The following is a 22,113-nucleotide window of genomic DNA, read 5'->3' as shown; positions in this document are numbered from 1 at the left end:
TATCTATCTATCTATCTATCTATCTATCTATCTATCTATCTATCTATTTATGTACATGGAGTCTTGCTCTGTTGCCCAGGCTGAAGTGCAGTGGTGCGATTTTGGCTCACTGCAACCTCTGCCTCCTGGGTTCCAGCGATTCTTGTGCCTCAGCCTCCCAAGTAGATGGGATTACAGGTGCTTGCTACCACACCTGGTTAATTTTTGTATTTTTAGTAGAGATGGCACTTCACCATGTTGGCCAGGCCAGTCTTCGAACTCCTGACTTCAAGTGATCTTCCCGCCTTGGCCTCCCAAAGTGCTGGGATTACAGGTATGAGCCACTGCGCCCAACTGCAATCCATTTTTTAAAAGAGGTCTTCTAGACCAAGTATTCTTCCACATCCAGACTCTAATTTATTCTTTGCAAGATTATCATATTCTCTTAACTATATGTAACACCTTTCTTGGTACTTAATAGTAACCTCTTCACTTTGAGTTGTAAATCGTAACATTTTTTGTTCAAAGCAAAGCTGAAGCAGGTGAAAGGAATAGTCTAGGGCAGAAAATTTTCAAACCTTTTTTAAGGTCTTAGACTGTCTCTCCACCTCCACATATCTTACTGACAGCTTCAGATAAATGTTTTGTTATTCAAAATAAAGGTTTTACTATTCAAAATAAAGCGATTTTACATTTGAATTTATAGCATACTCTTATTATAAAGTCAATCTGAACCATGAAGCTATTATAAGGAGCATAACATTGAAATGAATGATTATGAATAAAAATGATAATCTCTGTGTGCCTCAGCCTCCAGTTTATTTTTGTATTGTGATTTTGTATTTTGGTTTTGTTGCAGATCATCAAGGAAATTTTCATCCACACAGATTAACGGTTGAAAATGGTAATAATTTTTTTAACAGTTCACATTGCAATCTTACAATCTCTAGTTACTTTTTTTTTCTATTTTCTTCTATTTTTAAAAATGTGTTACTGTGGACAATTTAAAACATACACATATTAATAGGGAATATAGTGAATGAACTTAATATCAACAACATCAACATTTTGTCAGTCTTGTTTTTCTAACATTTTTTCCTCCCTAGCTTTTTTTTTAAAGTAATTGTCTTTAATTAATAAGGACTTCTTAAAGTGCAACTACTAGGCCATTCATTATCAACCCTAACAAAATTAATACCAATTCCTAAATATTATCCAATACAGTCCGTATTTCAGAATTTCTCAGTTGTGCCAAGGTTGTCTTAGTAGAATTGGTTTTTTGAAATCAGAATCATGTAAGTTTCCCAAATATAATATAATTTGGTTATTATGTGTGTTTAGTCACTTATTCTGTACAAACCCTCCACTCCTTTTCTCCCTTGTCATTGATTTGTTGGAGAAACCGAGTCCTTTGTTCTGTAAAGTGTCCCAAATTCTGGACTTGACCTATTGCTCTGCAAGTGGTATTGTCCTGGAAGAGGTACCTTGTTCTTGTATCTCATATATTTCTTGTAAATTGGAAATTAAATGTAAAGAGCTGTGTATATTAGTGGCAAATGTTTTTAGGTAAGAGTATTCTTACAGAAGCCTGTGTATGTCCTATTCCATCACCTCGTGAGGATACAATGTGTGTGGTATTCTTACTTTTAGTGATGCTAAGATGAATCAATCGATTCAAGTGGGATCATCCTGATCCTTCTAATATAAAGTTCCCTATCTTCCTTTAACTTAATGGTTTTAGCAACAGTTGATGATTCATTCACAAATTAAATTATATATTAACAAAGTAACTTCATATTGGTAAAGATTTTTCTTAAGCATATAATTATGCTTTCATTTTTTCTTTCTTCATGTTTCTTTTTACAATACAATCAATTTTTCCCTGCCCTCTCATCCCATATTTACACACGTACACAATGCCTTCAGTACATGTTGAACATTTGACGTAAAGCCTGTAAGGAGATATGAAATGGAATGGACAATAAAGGAAGGTGATGTAGGGAAGTAAGGATTATCTACCCACCTACCTACTGACTTGCCTGTCTCCTCTCCTTCTCTCTATCTTACTGGTTCCAATTTATAATATTTTAAAAGCTATGTGGGATAGGTATGGATTAGAGGGCCACTGAGGCCTTACAGGGATTGGAAAGTGGATAGGACTGGGGCAGGTATCGACTGCAGCATTGGTGTTAGGTATGAATTGAATGTAAATCCAGGCTGTAGCTCAGCTTACGTATTTTAACATTTGTTGTGTAGAGTCAAGATTAGCCCCAAATAAAATTGAGAAGCAGATGAAGCATATACAGTCTGCATGTTGCATCCTTTTATCATGTAGCTTTTCTTAGCTGATATGGACAAAAGTAAATTGAACTTCCAAGAATTTAGGCGACTCATGCATTGCTGCATTATTTTAGAAACGGATAAATGATTTCGACTTCTGCATCTTAGTGTATGACTGCTTTGTTCTTCCAGTTATCTGAACCCCAAACTTTGGAGTCTTCCTTCACTCTTCTCACATTCCACGTCTAGTCCATTAGCAAATCTTACCAAATATATCTGAAATACTTACAACTGCAGGCATGTACCCTTTGACCAAATGGAGACTTAATGTATATATAACATGGTGACTATAGTTAATGTATTGTATAGTTGAAATTTACTAAAAGTGGATTTCAAGTGTTCTCACCATTCACACACACACACATACACACACAAAATGGTAACTAGATGAGGTGATATGTTTGTGGAAGTCATTTCATACTGTATATATATATCAAAACGTCTGGTTTTGCACTCTAAATATATACAGTTTTTATTTGTCAGTTGCTATGGTTTGAATGCCTGTCCCTTTTAAAACTCATGTTTAAATGTAATTGCCGTTGGCCAGGTGCTGTGGCTCATGCCTGTAATTCCAGCACTTTGGGAGGCCGAGGCAGGTGGATGGCTTGAGCCCGGGAGTTCGAGACCAGCCTAGGCAACATGGCAAAACTCCATCTCTACTAAGAAAATACAAGAATTAACTGGATGTGGTGGCGCAAGCGTGTACTTCCAGCTACTTGGGAGGCTGAGGTGAGAAGATCGCTTGTGCCCATGAGATGTAGGTTGTAGTGAATTGAGATCATGCCACCGTGCGTCAGCCTGGGCAACAGTAAGACTCTATCTCAAAAAATAATAATAATAATTAATTGCCATTGTAACAGTATTAAGAGGTGGGACTGTCAAGAGGTGATTGCCGTGAGGGTGCTACCCCCAAGGGTGAGATTGGTGCCGATATAAAAGTCGGTCCTCTCCTGCCCTCTGTCTCTCTGCACTTCCACCATGTGATGATGTGGCACAAAGGCCCTCCACAGATGTTGACACCTTGATATTAGACTTTCCGGCTTCCAGAACTGTGAGCCAGTGAGTTTCTGTTCTTTATAAAATATTCCCCATCTCAGCTATTCTGTTTAGCAGCAGAAAACAGACTAAGACATCAATTATACCTCAATAAATCTGGAAAAAAATAAACATGTCCTAAGTCTGACCTCTTCCCACCATCTCTACTGCTGTTATCCTTGTCCATGGCAATATGATTTATCTCCTGGATTATTGATGTAACCTAACTGGTCCCTCTCTTTTTCTTTTTTTCTATCCTTGTCCTTTTATGGTCTGTCTGTTCTCCTTAGAAGCCACAATGATCTTTTAAAAATGTCAGTCAAATATGCCATTCCTCTTTCTGAAACCCTGTAGGACTTCCCATCTCACTGAGAAACATCCAAAGGCTCCCAGCACCCTGTAGAGGCTTACATGATCTGGGTTTCTGCTTCATTCTGTAATCTCTCACTGCCCAACTTGCTGACTTGCAACAGCCAACATTGGTGTCCTTGGTATTTCCTAAACTTGCCAAACATGCTTCCATCTTCCAGGGTCATTCCTCCTGTTTGGACTGCGCATTACTTCCTTCAGGTGTCTGTTCAAATGTCACTATCAGAAAGAGCTTTTTTTATTCTTTGACAGATGCCAAAACGTTTAAAGACCTCTCTAAAATTTACCTATTGATGACTAAAATTTTGATTTTCTTGGTATGTTGTGTATGAATTTGGAAAATTAAAATAAGAAACTACTTATACTGTAGTTCAAGCAATTAAAAATACTCTCTAGACTGAGGCTAACATACTTGATTAAAATGAGACTGGAGGATGTTGAACATGCTGGAGGAACACTTGATTTTTTTTTCAGGCACAGATGGATAAATCTCCTGGCAAACAATTTAGAATCAAAGGTAATTCTGTTAGCTTACTTGTTTGGAACTCTGCAGGACTATTATAGCTTCTAATAACTCAAAGGTGTGTGACTTTTTCATTAAATAGTTCTTAATAAGTGGTATAATTGGATCAAGTGAGACTTTTTTTTTTTGTCTTGGTGTGTGCTGCGGTGAAACCACCTCTTTAGAGAATGATAAAAGACCATGGTTTCAAGTGAGTAAATAATACCACTTTTTTAAAAATTGCAATTAAAAATTGTATCTGTTTATTTAAGAGAATTAATTGCTTTGTACTTTAAAATAATAATGTCGGCCGGGCGCGGTGGCTCAAGCCTGTAATCCCAGCACTTTGGGAGGCCGAGACGGGCGGATCACGAGGTCAGGAGATCGAGACCATCCTGGCTAATACGGTGAAACCCCGTCTCTACTAAAAAAAAAAAAAAAAATACAAAAAAAAAATAATAATAATAATGTATGCCCCATTGTAAGAACAAAATTAAAAGTAGCAAAGGAGAATACAGTAGGTTATATAATCATCCATCATCCTTTTCAGAAATAACCCTATCAACATTTTTGCCTGTTTGTTTTTTTAATTCTGTATTTCTCTCTATATTACACACATGCATCCATATATACACACACATTATATATACTATATGTGTGTGTATATGTGCGTGTGTGTACACACACATATATGTATAATTATTTTTATTTTTGAGATAGAGTCTTGCCCTCTGACCCAGGCTGGAGTGTAGTGCTGCAATCTTTGGCTCACTGCAGTCTTGACCTCCTGGGCTCAAACAATCCTCCCACCTCAGCCTCCTGGGTAGTTGAGACCACAGGGACATGCCACTGTGCCTGGCTAATTTTTTATTTTTTGTAGAGATTTTTTGTATGTTGCCCGGGCTGGTCTTGAAATCAGCCTCCCAAAGTTTGGGATTATAAGTGTGGGCCACTGCGCCTGGCTTATATTTTAAACTTTGTTGCGTTCATGGTTGTATGCAAAAATTTCTCAAGTGTTTTTTATTGTGAGCTTTTCTTTACATTATTAAAACTCTTTACAAATGTTATTTTCAATTACTGATCAATATTTTATCTGCATAGTCCTTAGTTTATCTTTTAGATTTATCCATGAATACTTCTGCACAAAGTGTGCTTGGTTTTAAGCCTTTTCAATTCTTACCTCACTTTTAAAATGGGAGCTGAATAGAACTTGAAGAATGTATGGCACACTTTGGTATATAGCCAAGAAGTGTCAGATAGTAAGATCAAATGCTCAGGAAGAGGTACCCAGGCTGCCCAGTTCCACAGAGTGGTTTAGTTTTTAGCCTACGTCAGACTTTCAGCTTCATGGCGCTAAAGTTCCCTATGAAATTAGGTATGGTAGGTGGGACTTGGGGACACTTTTGTGGTTCTGGGAATCATGCTGGTTCTGCCTTATTTGTGTGGCTTGTTCCTGAGCTGATCTTTGATAACTCTTCTATCAGTTTGGCAGTAAGCCAGTTTGGGAACAATTTCTTAGATAGTGTTTCAATTTGGGCTGAAAGGCAGAAGTAGTCTTTGAGGGTGAAATGAAACTCTTTTGAACACTGACTTTATTGTAAGTTGCTGGTCTATGGAGTGGCTATTGCTGTTCATCTAGTTGGTCATTTACTTAAAACAGAGTGTTGAAAAGTTCCATTAGGCCTGTATGTATGAAAATCATATGTACTAGTTTTAACATTTGTGAAATTAAATAAATTATGAAGAGCAGCCAGGTGCGGTGGCTCACGCCTGTAATTCCAGCACTTTGGGAGGCTGAGGCAGGTAGATCACGAGGTCAGCAGATCGAGACCATCCTGGCTAACACAGTGAAACCCTGTCTCTACTAAAAATACAAAAAATTTGCCAGGCATGGTGGTGGGCGCCTGTAGTCCCAGCTACTCAGGAGGCTGAGGCAGGAGAATGGCGTGAACCCAGGAGGCAGAGCTTGCAGTGAGCCGAGATGGCGCCACTGCACTCCAGCCTGGGCGACAGAGCAAGACTCAGTCTCAAAATAATAATAATAAAAAAGAATTATGAAGCACTACATATTATATCTTAACCCTTTCTCCTTTCTCCTCCTCCTTCATATTTGTTTAAATAAAATTCTTAAACTAACTTTATCTGAAAGACATCCTACATACTGTACTCTGTCAATTGGATGTCAGCGTTTCACTTCAAGATCCTCTTCTGATTCTTGAATATGCTGCTTGATATTTCCATGCTAATATGAAATGATTGACTAATCAACTCCTGCCCAGGCTGATTGCAAAGGTTAACTAATATCTGATTATTAAGCACCCTATAAGTGAAAACAGCCACGAGTAATGCTCACTGTATAATAGAAGATTAGTAAATGTTACTTTTTTTCAAAGAAATTATTTAAAATTCCTTTTACCCCAGTGGGAAATACACAGAGGTGATACTGTGGGGATTTTATTGTTGTTGTTGTTGTTGTATTTAATATTTTTCCCAATGTGGCATTTTTTATCTTGGCTTTATTTGTATCATGGAGAACATTTAAATTTTCACTTAGTTAAATGGATCTTTTATTTTTTTAAATTTGTAAGATAGACATTTCCTGTCTGGAATTTCCTCACTCCATATTATGGAAAGAATGCCATGGTTTTTAACCAAGAGTTTTGTTTTTTAACTTTTAAATTTGTGATCTAATAGGAGATAGGGTCTGTGGGTATGTTGTGTGTTCAATAGAACATCTGAGATAGAGTTTCAGAATTTTTCTAAATAACCACCCAGTTAAATACCATAGTTATTATATACTAAATTTCTACATATGTGTGAGTTTATTTTCTAATGCATCTTTTTATACACTGATATATATTTTTATGAAGTGCAACAAAATTGTCTTGGTGAAATATTTTGAAACATTTAAAACTTTTTCAAGCCTAATGAACTTTCAATACCCCTTTTTAGGTTTTCTACATTATACTTCAGTGCTTATTTCTCCAATAAATCTTCTAATTCGTTTGCTACAAAATTACTTTCCTGTTTTTGTCACAATATTGAATTTACATAATTTAGAGAGGTGCAATCTCTAGAACACCAATTTGTTGCCTAAAAACAATGAACTCATTCTGTTTACAAAACTCATTCTATGGTTGAAATCATTTATTGCACAAGTCATATAAATTATATTATTAAATTTATACCTCAGTATTTTACTATTTTATTGCTTTTGTGAAAAGGAGATTTTATTTATCACATTACTTCACCAGTGATAATACATAAGGAAGTTGTTAATTTTGTAATCAGGCAAATGACTCTCAATTTTTTTTTTATTTCTAATTTTTCTCCACTGGACTATTTGGGGTTTTCTAGGAATGAAATGGCATTTTCAAAAATGAAAAATAATAATTTTGGCTTCAACTTTCTCCAATAGTGAAAATTCATTGTAAATTTTTTTGAATATCATTTACTGATGTATCCACAATATTACATAAAATTAAAGATAAAAGTCACATTGATGGAAGCACTTCAAGTAGATCACTGTTGAGCATCATACTGGAATTTGCTCAGACATGTATATTTATTTATTTATTTTTTATTATACTTTGAGTTCTAGGGTACATGTGCACAACATGCAGGTTTGTTACATATGTATACATGTGCCATATTGGTGTGCTGCACCCATTAACTCGTCATTTACATTAGGTGTATCTCCTAATACTATCCCTCCCCTCCTCCCACGATAGGACCCGGTGTGTGATGATCCCCTTCCTGTGTCCAAGTGATCTCGTTGTTCAATTCCCACCTATGAGTGAGAACATGCAGTATTTGGTTTTCCATTCTTGCTATAGTTTGCTGAGAATGATGATTTCCAGCTGCATCCATGTCTCTACAAAGGACACGAACTCATCCTTTTTTATGGCTGCATGGTATTCCATGGCGTATATGTGCCACATTTTCTTAATCTAGTCTGTCACTGAGGACATTTGGGTAGATTCCAAGTCTTTGCTGTTGTGAATAGTGCCACAATAAACATACGTGTGCATATGTCTTTATAGCAACATGACTTATAATCCTTTGGGTATATCCCCAGTAATGGGATGGCTGGGTCAAATGGTATTTCTAGTTCTAGATCCTTAAAGAATCACCACACTGCTTTCCACAATAGTTGAACTAGTTTACAGTTTCACCAACAGTATAAAAGTGTTCCTATTTTTCCACATCCTTTCCAGCACCTGTTGTTTCCTGACTTTTTAATGATTGCCATTCTAACTGGTGTGAGATGGTATCTCATTGTGGTTTTGATTTGCATTTCTCTGATGGCTAGTGATGCTAAGGGAGCTGGAGGCTGGAGCTGTTCCTATTCGGCCATCTTGGCGCCACCGGTCTGATTCTTCTTTACTGGCATCTGAGCAGGTACAACTGCTACATAGATGGAAACTAGGCCCTTCAGGATGAGACAAGAATGTCTTGAGCAGTGATTATAACCCTCTCAGAGCTGGAAGGGACATTAGAGCCTGATCTTAGCTCTCCGCTTTGTTCTCTCAAACCATATCCTCATATTCCCTCTGCCTGGAATGTGATGCCAAGTCTTAGTTCAAGCCCTGTTTTCTGAGGCAGCTGCAGGAACTGAGAAAGAACATGCAGTGGCTTCCTCTTGATCTTCCTGCTTCTGGACATTTCTTCCTGAGCATTCCAGTATTATTTCAAACCCTGTTTTTATAAGTAAACTCGTGTACACACAAATTTCCCTGTCTGATTGAGCTGTGTTTTCACCTGTCACATGGTGGGGTTTCCTGCCAGCTAAGTATTCATTTGCAGTGGCATTGCCATCTGTATGTGTGTAGTGTTTAAGCAATCATTTGGGTATATAATTGCTTTAATTATTTTAGTGATTATTTGCTTATTTTAAAAAAATCGAAAATGTAGATGTGAAAGTATTGATATCAGTGACAAGAAGCATAGATTTACTACAGATTGACAGTTGTCATGATGAAGCGGCCAATTGTTATCCTCTCAGATACTCATTGAACTTAAACTGAACAGTCAATGATGAAATAAAGGCATACAACCAAAGAACATATACAGATGTGGGAGATGTATAGCTGGTGATGGTGCCACAAAGATGAAGGTTAAGTTTAGATAAACAATTTTTATGTTTTGTGCTCTGGGCAAAGAGTAACCCTTTAATATGTAATGTGTGCACATTATACTTGATTACCTTTTTAGGATTGCAGTATATACAAAGATACAAAGCTGTTTGCATATGCTGATAAGCTGCTTTGGGAAGTTAATTTAACACTGTATATGCAAATCCAGGTAATTCATTTAAAGATTTATTTGATTTCCTGAGATGCAGCAAAATACAATGGAAAAAACAAGGTATTAGATTCAGACTAAGAATAATAACTAACATTTAAAAACTGTTTGCTATGTTCCTGGCTCTGAGGGAAATGCTTTAATGGATTATCTTAATTTAGCTTTAGTTGTTTAACTTTATTATTATTATTATTATTATTATTATTAGCTATAGGGCATTGTTCTATTGCCCAGGCTGGAGTGCAGTGGCATGATAATAGCTCACTGTAGCCTCAATCTCCAGTGCTCAAATGATCCTCCCACTGCAGCCTCTTGGGTAGCTAGGACTACAGGCATGTACCACCATGCCCAGCTAATTTTTAAAATTTTTTGTAGAGATGGGGTATCGATCGCTTTGTTGCCTAAGTTGATTTCGAACCCCTGGCCTCTAGTGATCCTCCCGCCTCAGCCTCCCAAAGTGCTGGGATTACAGGCACGAGCCCCCGGCTGCTTGGTGATCTTAATTTTACAAAAACTTTAAGTCAACTATATCTAAACTTTCTTAAAGAGTGGTTAAGCACGTGAGATTTGGAGGCAGACTGTTTATATTCATGCTTTTGCTTCTTACATAATTAGGCGATTAATTTTGACCTCTGCTTTCCTCGCTTGGTTTTTCATATGAAGGTAAAGTTAATAGTAGTACTTATGTCATGGGGTTGTTTTGAATATTGAGTGAGAGAAAACAATACCAGTGAGACAGTACCTGCCTGGCACATGGTAAAATTCTCAATAAATCCTGACTGTTAATACTACTGTATAACCTCAGGCAAGTGACTTCTTCTCTGAGCTCCTATTTCATCATCTGGGAAATGGAGTTAATATTTACCCCAAAGTTCTTGTGAGGATCTAGTGGAATTAGTTAAAGTGTCTCGTGGAGTGCTTAGCACATAGGAGCTGTTTAATCCAACATGGCATTCCAAATTCTATGTCATGATTTGCACTTATTCAGTGAATCTTTATTGAATAGGTATTTGTTATATGCTGGGAAGATAGTGGTGAAAAAAGTCCCTGCCTTAAAGAGTTTGCATTTGGGGAGGTGGGGGTAGAGTAGGGAAGCAGAAATAAGTAAATGACCAATCATTTGAGACTCTGATAAAAGCTATGAATGGTACAGTAGTGGGTCACTGTGGTGGCAGGTAGGGAACTATATGAGGCTATGGGGGTGGTGGGGAGATAGGGAAGATTCAAGGGAACATGTGAAGGGAGAGAAGAAACAGCTTATTTGAACAATTGAACAACAAGTCAAGAGCACTTGAGGCTGAGGGGCCTGAGAGTTCTAGACCCAGATGTGGAAGGAGCTGAGGGTGTGGGCGTTGGGGTGGATCAAGGAGGGAACTGAAGGCCCATGTGGCTAAAGCGCCCTAACTGAAGGAGCGTTGCGAGACCAGGACCTTTCAGCCTTCCTGTGGAGTTGCAATGGGGAACTATCGAAAAGTTTTCAGCATATGAGTTAAAAGTCAACTGTATTTTATTCTATGTCTTTGCTATTGTGAATAGTGCTGCATAAACTGTATTTTAAATGGGAATCTTATGTAACCTTGGGGCTGGTGTCTTATTTCTCTCTAGTGGCTTGCATGTAAGATCCCATCTTTGTATATAAGTAATTAATCTTTTATCATTAAAACAATTTTTCTACTTCATTACTGCTCACTTGATGAGAGACTCCCTACTTATCACTTAAATTCAAATTCTTTTCCATCATTCACCTTCCTTGACTGTCCCACATGGTACTGAGGGAGGGAGGAAGCACACATTTCTACAGTACCTGCTATGTGCAAGACTCTCTTGGCTTTAAGGCGTACTTTATATCGTTATTCCCAAGACCTTGTTTAACCATTGAGGAAACAGGTTCCAAGATGGTAAGTGATTGCCTAGTGCTGGAACCAGGATTTGCATCCAGGTCTATGGTTCCCTGCTCCCTTTAGCCCCCAAAGGGGGCTCCCCAAAACCCCTCGGAGCTTTGCTCTCTGTGTCAGATTGCTCTTTTAGCATGATAGAGGTACGTAAGACTGTGAGCTTAATCAGATTAAGGTGTTATCTTCTCTGTGGACAATCTTAGAGTTTGCAAAAGAATATATGTCATTGCTTCACAGTGCACTATTGATCTTATTCATTCGACCATTTTCACTGTAGTTCTTCTAACAGTACTGCGATAACTTTTTGTCCTTGTAACCGTTAAGTACTCAAATATAGAGATATTCTCCATGCCTATTTGTTGTATGTACATTGACTTTGTTGAAAATAGAGAAATTTACTATCTTCCTGTAAAATTTTTTTGTTCATTTGGTCTTCAGCTTTCATTAACACTAAGTATGCAAATTAAAATAACTAAACCATATCTATTCCATTCTACATGAATTTAGTAATTTAGTTTTTAGGAAAAATACCAAATGAGGTTGATTGGTCACTCTGCAACAATAAAAAATCTTGCCAATAAACTTGTAATCAGTCTATAACTGTAATCTCTTACTTTTTTAGAGTAAGAGTTTTTTATTTTGGAGGAAGATTTCCTAGGAGTCTACTTGGGGAAATTATAATGGTTATGTTTCTCCTTGAAAATGAAGGAGGAAAACTTTTAAGTGGTTTGTCTGGCTAAATTACATTGGCCCCTTTTCAATATTACTCTTTTCATAAAGCATTGGTAAACATAAGTAACAAAGTAATCTTTCATCATTTTATCAACAATTTTTCTATTAAATTGCTGCTCACTTTATGACACCCTTTAATGATGGATTTCTATGCTTTCAGTGATTTGGGTATCAGAAAGTTGTACCCTCTATTTCTACAAAATGTATTAGAATGTGAATCAAGATTTTCCTATTTTGGTAACTTTATTAAAATTACAAAACACATATTCTCATAGAAAAATTAGAAAGTAGGAATGAGCAAAAATAAAAATTATCCACAATTTGTACATTCTGGGCTTTTCTTTGTGCATATATACTCTGGAGCGAGACTACTTAGGTTGGAATTCCAGCTCTGTCACTTTGTGACCTTGGGAAAGTTATCTAAATTTTCTGTGCCTCAGTTTCTTAATCTGTAAAATGAGTACCTATCTCAGGGTTATTATGGGGGTTAAATGAGTTAATACATGTAAAATGCTTAGAATATTGCCTTTCCCCTAGTAAGAGACACATACATGGGTTTTAAAAGACCTTTTATTATGGAGAATTTCAAACATAGAAATAGAGACTAGTATTATGAGTTCTAGTGTACCTATTATCAACATTTAGACATTCCTGTTTCATCTATCAATCTTCTTTTATTTTTCTTTCTATACTTGGGTATTTTACAGAAAATCCCAAATATTACATCCTTACACTATGTATACTTTGTACCATGTTAATATTTGCTAAGAATTAGGTAAGTTATTTTAGAGAGTGAGTATACAAAATTTGAATCATTTTTGAAGGGAGAAAATATAAGCAAAATATCTAAAACATCCATTCTGTGATGTTTTAATAATTTTAGCTGACTGAATGGTATTTGAAGTAAGATTGTGAATATGGAGATTGTGCTATTCAGATTAGACATTTATTGGCCAGTAACACCTTTAAAATAATTGGGTATCAGTTTTATTGTAAATATACTGTAGATATTTTATATGAACATGAAGTCTTTATTTAGAAAATGTTTTGTACTGAGCAATATATGTAACTGTTTTGGTGAAGGAAAAATACTTAAAATTTATGATATTGGAAAAAATAAAAAAGCTAACTTTGAAGATTTAGATTGGATGCTATAAAAATTCCAGACATTCATAAGCCCTTAGATTTTAAAAAATACTTTTTCATTGATATATATTTAGCATATAAATACACATCCATATACCATACTTTAAAACACAGTGTTCAAGAATAATTAGAGAAAATTTGTAACTAGTTAGGCATTATTCAGTTTTGTGGGTTTTTTTTTTTTTTTTTTTAGAAACGGGCTGGTTCTGTCACCCAGGCTGGAATACAGTGGCATAATCTTGGCTCTCTGCAGCCTTGATCTACTCAAGTGATCCTCCCACCTCAGCCTCCCAAGTAGCTGTTTCTGTGGGCATGAGCTACCATACCCAGCTAATTTTTAAATTTTTTGTACAGATGGAGTCTCCTTATGTTGCCCAGGCTGGTCTCAAACTCTTGGGCTCAAGTGATCCTCTTGCCTTGACCTCCCAAAGTCTAGGGATTACAGGTATTAGCCACCATGCCTGGCCAAGTTTGTGGTTTTATTTTTTATTTTAATGTCTTGTTTTCCTGGACAGCAATCAGTTCTGACTTGCAATTTCCTGCCTTTGATCTTATTTTAGACTCCCATTTCAAAATCTGTAAGTAACATGTGGTATTGAGAAGGAACTAAATTGTAAAGGCAAGAATTTGATAGAATTCATTGTACTTTTAGTAAATAGCAACCAGTGAGATCATCTGAACTCATCATCATGTAAATTTTCTCAGTATTTGAATTATTGATCTTAAAATTCCTGGGATATGGTAAGTGATGTGGAATGTGCAGGCCATGCCTCATGTTACCGATGGTCCAGTGGAAAGAACACTTGATTGGAAGTCAAGAAACCTCTGTTCTCACTTGAACTCTTGTCATGATGACTTCCGTTTTTGGCAAGTTGCTTTAACCTCTCTGACATTGTTTCTTCATTTCTCTAGTGAACAAATGTAGGGAGGGAGCTGATGTTAGGGCCATTATATTAGTTAAGGAAGTGCTAGATATTGCAACAAGGAGACCCCAAAATGCAATGGTTCAAACAGTGTAGAAGTTTTTCCTGTAATAGTTGGGAGTTCCAGGTATGCAGCTGTGCAGCAAGCTATTATTTAGGGATCCAGGTTCTTTCCATTTTGTTTCTTCAACAGAGTCCCAGGGCCATTGTCTTCATGTGCATGGTTGCATCTAGATTGTTGCCCAGAATTCACTGTGGTTCGGAAGAGAGAGGGGAGGAAGCAGACTCCAGCCTGGAAATGGCATGTCACTTCTGCTCAAACACCACTGGAGAGAACTTGATCACATGTTCATACTGTACCATATTTGAGCCTGGGAAATGTAATGAAGCTGTTCAGGTTACAGTTTTGTTAATACAAAAGAAGAGAACAGATTTTGGTGGATAAATCGCAGTCTCTTCCACATCATATGGTTGCTGCTTTCTCTGATTATAATATTGACCAAGTGGCTCTGTCACACCACTGAGTTGCTATCTACTTCAGCTTGATTTTGAAATTACTGGCTAAGATAAAAGTATTTTCTACTCTGGATTTAATTTTAATGTGTCTTAGTGGTCTCTCTGAGAATATAATGACTAAAAATTACTGTTTTCTTGCACTTGCTCTTTAATGTTGAAAACTTTCAATTTTTATGAATTTTCGTGAATCGTATACAGTTGACCCTTGAAAAATTTGGGGTTTTGGGGTGCCAGTCCCTCATGCAGTTGGAAACCTGTATGTAACTTTTTACTCTCTAAGAATTTAACTACCAGTAGTCTTATGGATATTATAAACAGTTGATTCTTACATATTTTGTATATTATATACTGTATTCTTATAACAAAGCTAGAGAAAAGAAAATATTATTAAGAAAATCATAAAGGAGAAAACTATTCATTAAGTGGAAGTGGATCGTCATAAAGGTCTTCATCTTCACCTTCACGCTGAGTAGGCTGAGGAGGAGGAAGAAGAGGGGAGGTTGGTCTTGCTGTCTCAGGGGTGCCAGAGGTAGAAGAAAAGCCACATATAAATGGACCTTTTCTCAAGGATCAACTGTGATTAAAAGGGTTCCAATTATCTTGTCCTGTTAATCTGGGAGTTAGGTGGCAGTCAGATTTTTTAAGCTTTTGAAGCAAGAGCTGAGGCTAAGTGTGAGCAGGTGTCAGGATTTAATACAAGGTGATGAAACAGAATCAAGCTGCCTGATCTTAGAGCAGATATATAGAAATACTTAGGGACTGGGAAGCAGTAGATGAGAAGCTAAGCAGCAGAAGAATGAGAAAGAGATCCATATTAGACAATAGAACAAGGTGGGCATTTGAAAAGTATAGGCAGAATTTTTCCCCTCTTTTTTGAGGGACAGGGTCAATCAGCTAGGGGACTCTAGAATCCACCCTTGAGCCACAGTCTTGATAAATTTATAAAATCACCTCAAAATTTATTGATAGTGCCCATCAGGTTTTCTATAAGCCATCCACAAAATGTAATAAAAAAGATAAAAATTGTCAAAATATGTGTTTAAAAGTATGGTTTTAGGCTGATGGTTCCATAGCTTAATTTGTGGGACGAAGAAACTAAGTAAATTCCATAACTGATAATTGGAATAGTTGATAAAATGTTAGAAAAAGAAAAGTCCTGGATTTTGTGTCTCTGAAACATAGAGTCCATTAATGTGAATGAAGTATTCATTTTTTTGTCAGCAATTTTCTCGGTTTGCTGATGATACTGCTCATGTAAACTAGCTTTAAGAAGGTACTCTGGGCTGGATGTGGTGGCTCACACCTGTAGTAATCCCAGTGCTTTGGGAGGCTGAGGGTGGGAGGATCACTTGAGCCCAGGAGTTTGAGACCAGCCTAAGGAACAGAGGGAGTCCCCTTCGCTACAAAATTAAAAAAAAAACTTCAGCCAGGCGTGGTGGTGCATGCCTGTAGTCCCAGCTACTTGGAAGGCTGAGGATGGGAGGATCACATAAGTCCGGGAGTTTGAGGCTGCAGTGATCTATGATTGTGTCACTGTACTCCAGCTTGAGTGACCGGGTGAGATGCTGTCTCTTAAGAAAAAAATGTCTATCTTCGTGACCATTGGATCCTCCTCCTCCGACTACCTTGTATAATCAGTTACTCTCTCTGCTGTGTTTTCATAATTGTTAGATTTCCTCTTGTTTTTCAGATTGTGTCCTTTATTTGAGGTTTGACATTAAGTACTTTTGTGTGATATGTAGTTGTACAGTATCCTAGAGAAACTATTGAGAAAGAAAGTTGAAAACCCAAAGTGTTTTTTCTGCTGCTCTTTTATTAGTGCAATTGATAGATTAATTTTATTGGAAGTATTCTTATGGGGCTGAAATACCTTGGCAGATAATGTGATAATTGCTTACTTTAAACAACTGTTTTGATTCACTGGGAACTTAAAGACCTTGTTAAAAATTACCTTTCTAATTTAGATTTAGATAGACAAAAAAGGCATACTGACAGGTTGAAGATAAATCTTTTAAAATCAAACATACATTTTTGTAGCATGTGGTTTATGGATTATATTGTTACTGGTTTCCTTTTATTAAAATGGCATGACAAGAAGTAATATATAAATTGTTTTTCTTAATGTATAAAATACCTAAAGGAAATTGAGTTTAAAAATAAAGTAGACTGTTGTCCAGACTGGGTGACAAAGTAAAACCCTGTCTCTGTCTCTTAAAAAAGCAGCACATGTGCTACACTTGCCAATGCTAAAGTGACCATGTTTCCTCTTTTTTGAAATTCCGTAAGAGGGTATGATGTTTTTATACCTAGGAAGGCCAATAGTTGTGACTAACCTTGAAATATAAGTCTTCAGCAAATGAAAGACACTTGCAATTTGTAGCCCAGTGATAGCAAATCAAGAATGATATAAAATCATATCGCAGCTTGGGTAGTGGTTTTGAGAATGCTTAATGGCCATTTGTTAGGAAAGGTAAAGTTACTATAGATTTAAAAAACATACTCATTCTCTGAGGTGTCACACTGAAATTAGGGCTGTCTTTTGTAATCTTTGGTATTTGTCATCTATACTTAGGTAATTTGGATAAAAACAGTACTCTTTTACCACAGTGGTACACCTGAAAACAAAGTCATCTTTTTGGATGGCTCAACTTCTTTGCTTCTGTAATAAGCTATTAGCCTACCTAGCTGCTCACCTGGTCCCCAAAGCCATATTAGAATTCCAGCGTTCTGGGCCTGGATCAGAGTACATAGCCCCAAATCTTCTGCTGTATAGTTCTATCACCATTGATATTTGAGTAAATATATTCTGTGACATATCAATAATCTTACCTGCTTCTCTGGATACTGTAAAGTCAGCCTTCTTTTGAGTTAGTTTAGATCATCAGAAAACTCTGTACTTGGACCCCAGTAGCTGAGATTTTTCTTTTTCTTTTTTTTTTTTTTTGGCTGAATAACATGTTACATTATGCCTGTGGCTTTATCCAGGGTTTGCTTAAAAGAGAAGTAATATGACCAGGCATGGTGGCTCACACCTGTAATCCCAGCCCTTTGGGAGGCCGAGACGGGCAGATCACCTGAGGTCAGGAGTTTGAGACCAGCCTGTTCAACATGGTGAAACCCCGTCTCTACTAAAAATACAAAAAATTAGAAAGGCATGGTGACACACACCTGTAATCCCAGCTACTCTGGAGGCTGAGACAGGAGAATCGCTTGAACCTGGAGGTGGAGGCTGCAGTGAGCCGATATCATGACATTTCACTCCAGCCTGGGCAAAAAAAAAAAAAAAGAAAAAAAGTACTACGACGTTTCCTTTTGCTTTTGTTATTGAGAATATTGCCTATTGCATCACTCTGTGTTCATTTATAAAGCCCAATGTGAGAAATTTCCTTCGGAGTTTCAGGTAACAAAAATGTTTGTTTTCTTTGATAAAGGATATTTTCTTATCTTTTAGATTATAAAAGAGGTATCATTTATTTTGTTTATTTACCCTAGCTGCCTGGGAGCACAGGGCCAAATTTGAATGTTAATTGTAGGAATTATGTCAAGAAATTTTGTAAATTAATTTTAAAATAGTTGTACATACTGGGAGTTAGCAAACTATGGCCCACCCACTTCTTTTTGTAAATCAGGTTTTATCAGAACACAGCCATAGTCATTTATTTATGTATTGCCTATTGCTTTTGTGCTACAGTGGCAGACTTGAATAGTTGCTCTGGCCTTTTACAGAAAAAAGATTTGTAGTCCTGATACAAATAGTTACATGTGGGTCAGACCAAATGCAATATAAAGCAGTATGATTACTGTTAGATGTAGCTAGTTGGAAGAGGCTTAACAGAGTGTGCTATGAAAGGAGTTTAATATTTAAGCAATGGAAGCATATAGAAGACATTTTATGTGGGAGAGAAGAAATGAAATCCTGTAGAATTGAGCAGAATTTGAACATTTGGGACCATTTTGGAAACTGTTTTAGCTAGATTAGAATTACAGCAGTGGAAATGAAGTTGAATGGGCAAGACTGTTGATAGGAGGGCATAAAAGCTAGGCACCAGAATTTGCATTTAATGCAACAAACAACTGAAAACCCACTATGAAAATTTCACAGGGAAATGATGTGATGGGAACAGCATTTCAGTACAGCTAGTCTGACAGCAGTGTATGAACTCAGCATAGAGAGCCCCAAGACTAAGCAATTACTGGAGTAAGCCTGCCATGAGGAACTAAGATAATGAATCTAGAATGAAGAGGAAGAGTAACCTCTGAGGTGCTGGCAAGAAGGAAGCCGATTTTGTGGCTGACTGGATTTAGAGAGTGGTGGTGAAGGAAATTGTGAGAGGAGAACTGGGGAAAAATGAACTGGAGTGACAGTTTTTTGAGAGGAAATAGTGTTTTGTTTTTGATGTCCCTGGTTTCTGGTGTTTTAGAGCCTCCTAAGAGAAAGTTTGGAAGTGTTTGGAGATCTGTGTGAGATGATGACTGAGCTGTGGGAGAGTTTATATGCAGGAACAACAGCACAAGGCAGAGTGGCTGGGGAGTGCCTCCAGGAAGGAAGATAGCACTCGAGGAGCAGAGTGCACGGAAGAACAGGAGAAGTCAGTACAACAGTGTTTCCCAATGTGTATCCCAGGACAGACTGATAGTATAGATGGTTAGCAGGTATTTCCATTTTTGCATGGCCAGATAGATTTGATAAATTCTGGGTTAAGCAAAGTTAAATAGACTTCTTGTATTAGACCCTCTCATGTTCTTTAATAATATGCACCATTATTTATATCTCCAATATGATCTCTACCTCCAAGTTTAGATTCCTGTATTCGACTTTCTATGAGACATTTCCCCTTGGGATATCTGTGAGGCATCTAAAACTTAACTGTCCAAAGTGGAATTCCTTGTCTTCTTCACAAAACTTGGTTCCCCATCTCAGGTGATGGCAGCTCTATCTTTTCTTTTTAGTAAAAAATGCCATGGTAAGAAGTAACACTGAAATTGTATTGTTCCATGTGTAAAATGGCCAAAGGAATTGAGATTAAAAATAAGGTTGCTCAGACTGGGCATGGTGGCTCACGCCTGTAATCCCAGCACTTTCGGAGACCGAGGCAGGTTCATCACTTGAGGTCAGGAGTTCGAGACTAGCCTGGCCAACATAGTGAAAGCTGTCTCTACTAAAAATACAAAAATTAGCTGAGCGTGGTGGTAGGTGCCTGTAATCCCAGCTACTTGGGAGGCTGAGGCAGGAGAATCGCTTGAACCTGGGAGGTGTGGAGTTTACAGTGAGCTAAGATCGTACCACTGCACTCCAGCCTGGGTGACAGAGTGAAGCTCTGTCTCACCAAAAAAAAAAAAAAAAGGAAAAAAAAAAAAGTTGCTCAGATTAAAAACCTTGGAGTCATCCTTGACTCCTTTCTCCTATGTTTTGTTTTGTTTTTTTCCTTTAACAGAGTCTCACTCAGTGACCCAGGCTGGAGTACAGTGGCACAACCTTAGCTTATTGCAGCCTCCACCTCCTGAGTTCAAGTGATTCTCCTGTCTCAGCCTCCTGAGTAGCTGGGATTACAGGTGCATACCACCATGCCTGGCTAATGTTTGCATTTTTAGTAGAGACATGGTTTCGCCATGTTGGCCAGGCTGGTCTCAGGTGATCTGCCTGCCTCAGCCTCCCAAAGTGCTAGGATTACAGGTGTGAGCCACTGTGCCTGGCCCTTTCTATACTCTTATCCAATCCATTAGCAGCCGCATTGGCTTTCCCTTCAAATGTATCCAGAATCTGACCACGTGGTACCTCAAGTGATTCTATTGAAATCCTACCACCTCTTTGTGCAGTAGCTTTCCATTTCACTCAGGATAAATGTGTCAGTCTCTGTAGTGGCATACAAGGCCTTTTATGACCTGGCTTCTCATGAATCCTCTGGCCTGATTTGCCATTCTTTTCCTCTTTTGCTCTGCTGCATGCACATCTCTTTGTTCTTCCTAAGACAGGGCTTAAGCAGTTTATTAGCTTAGGACTTTTTCCTGTGCCTGTGACACTCTTCCCCCTAGATATCTGTTTGGCTTATCTAACTTCCTTTCCTCCTCTAAATCTGTTCACATGCCACCCTCTCTAGAAGAGACTGACCTGGACTACCATATTTAAAATAGAAAGAGTGCACTTCTCTCATTTCTCATCCCCTTTATTCTGCTTCACTTTTTTTTTTTATTAGCATTTACCATCTTCTAACATATTTTATGTATTATTTGTTTAAAAAATTATCTGCTGCTTTCTACTAGACTGTAAGCTCCATGAATGCAGAGATTTTTGCCTATTTTGTTTACTGATATAACTCAAGCACCTAGAACTGTGCTGGACACACAATAGGCAACTAATAAGTATTTGTTAAATGAGAGAATGAATTTCAAGATGGGAGTATATGTCCCCATAGCATCTTTCTTTCACCCATGGAGATATTTTTTTCCTGTGTTTCCTAGGGACACACTTTAGGAGATTCTGTTGTAAGTATTATGGAATTCAAAGGAGGAGAAAATTACAAGAAAGTTGTGATTGACACAATTGGGAAGTTAAAAAATTTTGACCTGCTTAAGCTAATAAGTAGATTTAGATAGGAAAGTAGTTTACAATCTTATAACAAGTTGTTTCAGTGTTGTGGAATGTCAAATTTGGGGAGGAAAGTTGGACATAGATGTTGAAGAAAAATACCAGGATAAATTACCAGTTCAGGGAGTTTAGCTTTGGATTAAAGGGTGGAAAGTACAGATTGAGTACTCCTTATCTGAAATGCTCGGGACCAGAAGTGTTTTGGATTTGGATTTTTTTCAGAAAAACTTGGAATATTTGCATATACTCTAAACCGGTTGAAAATCCAATCTGAAAATCCAAAATAGTCCAATGAGCGTTTCCTCTGAGTGTCACGTCAGTGCTCAAAAAGTTTCAGATTTTGTAACATTTTGCATTTTGTATTTTCAGATTAGGGTTGCTCAACCTATAGTTAGAGAAGGCTGCAGGTTCATTACAATATGCTTTATTTTTTGAGATCAAGGGAACTTGGTTTTTCTGCTTGTTATAAGTTAATCTAGGGTTGTTTATGGAGATAAATTTTAATTTTAATTATATTGTAATAAATAGGTGACCTAGAATACCCTGTTTTTCAAAGTAGTGTAATTTGGTAGGTTCAGTGCTTCATGAAAATGGGATAAATTGGGATCCTTAGGAAATCCTCTTTTTAGTTCCATGCTCCTGCTTTACCACCTGCGTTCCCCATCCTTTTACATGCTTTTCTTTCCCTCCCTCCCTCCCTCCCTCCCTCTCTCTCTCTCTTTCTTTCTTTCTTTCTTTCTCTTTCTTTCTTTCTTTCTTTCTTTCTTTCTTTCTTTCTTTCTTTCT

The 22,113-nt window shown here is 37.3% G+C and overlaps 1 protein-coding gene across 5 annotated transcripts in view; it reads left to right on the top strand.

Moving 5' to 3' along the window:
• FOCAD (focadhesin) overlaps positions 1 to 22,113 on the top strand; it is a 317,972-nt gene that overhangs the window by 11,024 nt on the left and 284,835 nt on the right. For 2 of the 5 annotated variants that reach the window (XM_023191710.2, XM_023191711.2), the window contains one exon: positions 839 to 883. The exons of 2 other annotated variants lie outside the window; for them this stretch is intronic. The gene's annotated coding sequence lies outside the window, so the exon portion shown is untranslated. Of the gene's footprint in view, positions 1 to 297; positions 314 to 838; positions 884 to 22,113 lie in introns of those variants that run through there. One more of the 5 variants, XM_023191712.2, reaches the window with a different exon arrangement.

This window comes from Piliocolobus tephrosceles, chromosome 14 (assembly GCF_002776525.5).
Source record: "Piliocolobus tephrosceles isolate RC106 chromosome 14, ASM277652v3, whole genome shotgun sequence".
In the NCBI taxonomy this organism is placed as follows: Eukaryota; Metazoa; Chordata; class Mammalia; order Primates; family Cercopithecidae; genus Piliocolobus; species Piliocolobus tephrosceles.
Note: the sequence above shows the minus strand (reverse complement) of the source record. Positions and strands in the feature narration are given on the sequence as shown.